General features: G+C 30.0%; 1 protein-coding gene across 1 annotated transcript in view; it reads left to right on the top strand.

Moving 5' to 3' along the window:
- Positions 1–2,033: 2,033 nt before the first annotated feature.
- Positions 2,034–6,393, top strand: part of LOC126777512 (uncharacterized) — a 123,566-nt gene continuing 119,206 nt past the window's right edge. The window contains exon 1 of the mRNA XM_050500536.1: positions 2,034–2,232. The gene's annotated coding sequence lies outside the window, so the exon portion shown is untranslated. The remainder of the gene's footprint in view (positions 2,233–6,393) is intronic.

Here is a 6,393-nt window from a genome sequence, read left to right as displayed (position 1 = left end):
ATAAACATCATTATATTATATTAGCGATAATTTATTTTTTAAAACTTCAAATAATATTGAGTACAAACATATTGTGTTTACATTTTTATTACACGAACAATTTTTCTAAATAATAATAAAAACATCGTTATTTATTAACAAACAAGAAATAATATACAGAAATTCAACTTAAATCACCATGATATGCTCGCACTCTTATCCATGGATATATATATATAGACACGGATTATAGATTGTATCGACGAATTCGTTTTTTATTTGATTTGGTCTTGTTAAAAATAATATAGGAGTAAACGAAAGGCGCACAAAATTTATAGTACAAACTTTTAAGCATATCTTGTTTATATTTGAAGTGACGCTCTTTGTTTAATTTCGGGAAGTTCGCCCTATCAATATATATTAAGTCAAATAAAAATCGTACATAAAATTAAAGACTAAAAAGCAATGATTGATTAATATATATTTATTGGTGGTAGGGCTTTGGCCCGTCTGGATATACCACCCAATCCTCATTTACTCATAAATTCTACAACCAAATATTTAAACTTAGTATTATGAAGTTCCGATTTGAATTTGAATGAGTCAGAACAACTACAAGCACAAGGGACATAACATCTTAGTTCTTCATTTCATTCTTCAGTACACTTGGCAGTCTGCGTTCTTTTACATATCAAGCAAAGGTTCAAAAAAGCTGGTTTCGACTTTTAGTCTAACCACGAGACCATCTAGTCACTAGCAATACAGAGCTTTTAACATAAGGTATTTTAGGAGAGGTCTTAGTCCAGCAGCTGGATATTACACATGTCAAAATACGATGAGTAGCTTAGGAGCTATATCAAGAGGATGAACATGCTGGTAACTTACAATTTTTGCTTCGCTGTTGTCGGGTAAAAATATATCTGTTTACCGATCGGCACCGAGCTTACTTTGACTTGTTTCAATACCATTGCAATCCCGGTCGTTACAAATCACTATAAACTTTTTATTATATTATTGAATGTTATGAGACACGTAGTTATGCACTATTATGTTTCGAAATAAAATGTACTTTTTTCAAGTAGACTCATATATACTAGAATAGTCATTTTACAGGATTGATTTAAGCTTAAAGCTCGTGACGTAGATTCTACAGAAAATAAAAGTTATTACTTTTATAGATGGTGGTAGGGCTTAGTGCAAGCTTGTCTGATTAGGTACCACTCACTCATCAGATATTCTACCGCAAAACAGCAGTACTTGATATTGATATGTTCCGGTTTGAAGGGTGAGTGAGTCTTTGTAATTACAGGCACAAGGGACATATCATCTAAGTTCCCGAGGTTGTTGGCGCATTGGCGATGTAAGCGATGGTTAACATTTCTTACAACGCCAACGTCTATGGGCGTTGGTAACCACTTACCATCAATAAAAAGTTAAAAAAATATAAATTGCTTACAATTACTTTTATTTTATTAAAGAATTTTAATCAACTTCCGCCGCTGGCTTCGCCCTTGTGCGAGGAGGGGGTTGTTAGGTTTACGTGAAAGCGTGGCAAACAAACTAACTCACCTTCGCATTTATAATATTAGTAAGAAAAATGTGTACCCAAAGCATTGGAGCGTCGTGCAATAATCTCCATATGATTCTTCGCCCAATAGTGGGACAGGCTTTTACTTTTTTATTTTAGTGAAAGTAACACCAAATTTGGATTTAGTAAATACGTCATACAGTTTAATATATATTGTGACCTAAAATGGAATAAATGTTTACTGAATATAATATCCATTCCTTATTACAAGAATAAATGACCCCGGAACGAAAAGGGACAAAGGAATATTTAAAAAGCGATAAAACTTTTTCGCTGTATATAATTTATCGAAAAGTGTATAATTCCGAGTAATGGAAATTTAAGTAAACTAAGCTGAGTTTGTTAGAAGGAGATAGAATATGACTTGAACCGGTCTAACCAACTTCACTCAGCTGCCTTTTTATTAAGCGAAGGTCAAGCGCTTAACTCGCTTCAGAAGTTCAGATACTCCGAGACTTGACGCGCAACGGACGTGTCGCGTCGTCCTTATTATTTATAACTTCGAAATCGACTCAATTTAACTCATGTGTATGTCATTAGATTTTCGAGTTAAGTGTTATTAAGTGATAGATTTCTTTATATTACACGTTAATTGTGCTTGTGTTTTGTTTAAGTTTTGTGTTTAAAGGTTTTTGAACTGCATAAAGAAACTTTTAGGTTATTCGGTGAGTGGTATTTCGTTGTATGTACAGTTAGTTTACTATTGCATTTTTATTTAAAACAAGCTAAGCCTGTCTCAGTTCGCTTGGACTTCGAATAGATATGGCATTCTTATAACTATCCCCCAGGGACTTCGTTTTCCGGGATAAACAGTACTGTTAATCTATTATTAAGTCTAATTTCATTAAAATTGATCTATTATTTTTTTTACGTGATTTAATTGTGTTATGTTTATTTTATAATTGTGTGTTATTTAATTTAATCTCTTAAGTTAAGTTAACATTCAATTATATTTAGTGTTTTTATAATTATATTTAAAACACACAATAATATTGTTATTATAATAACAAATATCTTATGAAGAAATGTATATTCGGATGTAATTATAATGTATTTTTAAATTATAATCAACAATACGTCATTTAAAAATTGCATCGCTAATATGGTTTTGCGGAATAAAAAGCTATAGCAAAGCAATCCTCAGATTTATTTTAAAATAGATACGGCGAGTTTTTTTCTCAATCCTATCTTGTTACAGCCAGTCTCCTGAACTTAAATTTGTTTTTTTTTTTCACCTTGGTTGTCGTGTACGATGACTTTAGACCGCGACTGTTATTATAAAATTTAGTTATTAAAAAAATATGACATTAAATAATGATTACATTTTTTATTTACGACAGTCCTATCTCATTACAGTCTGCTGAACTTGTTTTTTTTTACCTTTGCTTTCACTGTTATTATAAAATTAACAGCTTTACTTAACAACGTTCTTTAGCGACTGTTTAGTTAAACATTGAATTCACTTTTTTGTCGTTATTGATTTGACATTCGAAAGAAGAAGACAGAATTGTTTAACTAATCTCCTGCTAAATAAAGTTTATATACTTTTTTTATTTACGAAGTTTTTTCCATCTGTTTTATTATAATTTCTTTTATAGAACGTCTTACATCGACTTTTTTGAGTTGTTATTTATTATTTTTATTTTTATATGGCTATTACATTATTAAAAGGATTTTATATCTGTCATATAGATAAATTATACACTATTTCCCTAACAATATAAATTATATTGTTTGTTTTTTTTTTATATTAGGCAAAGGGAATTATTTTCAGATATTTTTTTAATTCTGCTATTTAGATCTGCCAATAATAACATATATAATATAACCAAGTTGTTAGTAAAATCTTTGTTTTTGTTGAAGTCACCAACATATGGTCTGCGTAGTTTTATGATGTGATAGATATATGACGCTGATCCTTTCAAGGTTTTAAGTATTTTTATTTCACTTTGGTTATCGAAAGCAACTTGTTTGAATGGACACTAACTTAATTAACTAACTTTGAATGCTGGTTTATACAAATTCACGTTTCATTTAATGCTAGTTACCGCCCGCGACTTAACCCGCAAAATTCACGATCGGGTTGAGTAGTTAAGACGTAAAGGGTAACAAACAAACAAAAAAATAAACTCACATTAACATTTATAATATTAGTAAGGAAATCGTTATTCAAATATAGAATTTCAATGTTAATTAATTTATTTGAAAGTATGTATTGTTATATAAATATACTATTTCCTTTATATTGCTTTTAAGATATATTACAAACGGCCCTATTGACCAAGATTATTAAATTTTCCTGGTAAGAAGAAAACGTGATGATTTATCACGAATATGAATCTTGAACTTCAAAAAGTTCTTCTTCGAGTTGGAACTCACAACCTTAACCTAATTTGCGAATTCTAACCATTGAGCCGTCATGCATATTATTTTTTATCTTATCATCATACAATAATTATTTTGTGATTCATATTTGTACGACTTAATGTAATAATCATCAGTGTGTCATCTTATCAGATTAATATGAATGGGATTTTACATTATTATGTCTGTTTACGACTGTAAACTGTGTAACTGTCGTAACGACTAAAGCTATCGATTGTAATAAAGTTTGCCTAAAAAGTAACGTGTTATCTGAAGGGCACAGGCATATACACGCGAGAGGACTCTTAGTTTCTTTAGTATAAATGCTAAAGTTAGTGCGTGAATGTTTATTTGTCAATCAAGTTCTTATTACTTAATTGATCATAAAAAAGTACCTGAAAGTTGAATAAGTGCTCCATGTCTACTATATCTACTATAACTAAAAATAATTTTAATTTTTTAATCGAAAAATCTAAAAGAACTTATCAAATTAGTGAAACGTCTAAAAGTAACAACGGAATTCTTAGTTTTTCATACATACACATATTTTTATGGGACTATCATCCGGATACGTTTTCATCAAAAAAAATCATTGAAATAACACTTACAATTTTAAAACATATTGTGTAACATACACACAAATGAAAAACTTTTTTAAGGAAATACTAATAAGGCTATTTGGGGTTAATAGGAGTGGGGACAATAGACCAAGAATACAGGATTGAACCTGAATATTTTTCATCGTTTCGTGACACGTACACTCCTTGAAGTAAGTTGAATAAATATTTAAATTATGTCAAGTAAAGCAGGATAATGGCTAGCTTAGCGGAGTATTCAGCGCTGTAAAGCTCTGATCAAAACCTTTAAATTTACATAACTATGTACATTTCGATGTTCTTAATAAATAAAAATCATTATATTATCTATAGTTTTATATAAAAAAAATTACAATTAATTATAAGGTGATAAGGATCAATGAATCAGTGGATAAAACACTAAGGACACAACTCGCAGGTTCAAGTTCGGGTAAACAACCGAGTACTTACGCGTGTTTCTAATTGTCTAATTATTTTATTTATTTATGCGTTAATAGTTCAAAGTTATACGAGCTGACTAACAATCTATAAGTAGCAGACCCGATCCTGACCATTTGCTTTACTCTCCTACCACTCCTAGCAGACACTTCACGCGGAGGAGCGGAAATATGAATATTAGGTATTCCATGTGAAAACACATTTACAGTTTAATTAAAAAAAAATTAATAGTGCTTGACAGAGAAGGAAAGTATATATAACAAATAAAATTCTCCCGCTGAGTTTTTATCGAATATCAAAAATAAATTTCATATCAGAATCTTCATCAAAACAATTAGGAATTTTTTAATTGTCAGCGCGTGTCGGTAACTACATTTTAAATATTTCATATTATTATGTTTCCAGACAAATATTGAATAAATTATTGAAAAATGTTTAAAGTATTTATTAGAACTGCTTCAAAAAAAAATTTTTTTTTAACGGTCGTCTAATCCCAAGCTAAGCGGAGCTTGTACTATGGAAACCAGACAACTGGACTAGTCATAATTTATTATATATTTATTTAACATTTATTTATTTATTATCTTTAAATTATACTTTTTTCTAAACAATAAATAGTTCGTAAGCATATTTTTATTTTATTTATCCAATAATTTGGAATGATTATAAGTTTTAATTCCTGAGATACTACAATTGTTATAGCAAAAATTATCACTATGTTAACTTAATAATCAGATATATACTCGGCGCGGCGAGGCTAGGGCTTTGTGTGAACTCTTCTAGGTAGGTACCACCCACTCATTAGAAATTCTACCGCAAAACAGCATTACTTAATATTGTTGTGTTCCGATTTGATGTGTGTGTGAGCCAGTGTGACTACAGGCACGAGGGACATTTCTTAATTCCCAAGAATGGTGGCGTATTGATGTTGTTAGGGGTGGTTAATTCTTACAATGCCATTGTCTATGGTCAGTGGTATTCACTTACGTTAAGGTAGCCCATTTGCCAAACAGCCTACCTACTCTATAAAAAAAATAGAAACGCAAATTCGAATTTCGAACATTATTTTTGTTTTTAATTTTATTCATTTGTACGTTAGGGCCAAAAGATTCAAAATATTGAAAACAACTAGACTAAGCCATTATCTTGAGTAATAAGCAATTTACTCTTTATATTACACACCTAATAGGTGTTGTAAGTTTTTTATATACAATTAAAAGCAATTTAAATAGACGTTGTAAGGTACTAATTGATGTTGGAGTCATTGAACTTATCCTAAGAGCTGGTTGATTAAAATTTTATTACAATTATTTCTTGGAATTATACTCTACTGATCCATATCTATAAAAAGGTATGAATCATATATAGGATAGGATATAATCATACAGGATATATCTGTTTGTTATTAAAATTGCATTCTCGGGAATT

This window comes from Nymphalis io, chromosome 23 (genome assembly GCF_905147045.1).
Source record: "Nymphalis io chromosome 23, ilAglIoxx1.1, whole genome shotgun sequence".
In the NCBI taxonomy this organism is placed as follows: domain Eukaryota; kingdom Metazoa; phylum Arthropoda; class Insecta; order Lepidoptera; family Nymphalidae; genus Nymphalis; species Nymphalis io.
This window is presented reverse-complemented; position numbering and strand designations above follow the sequence as displayed.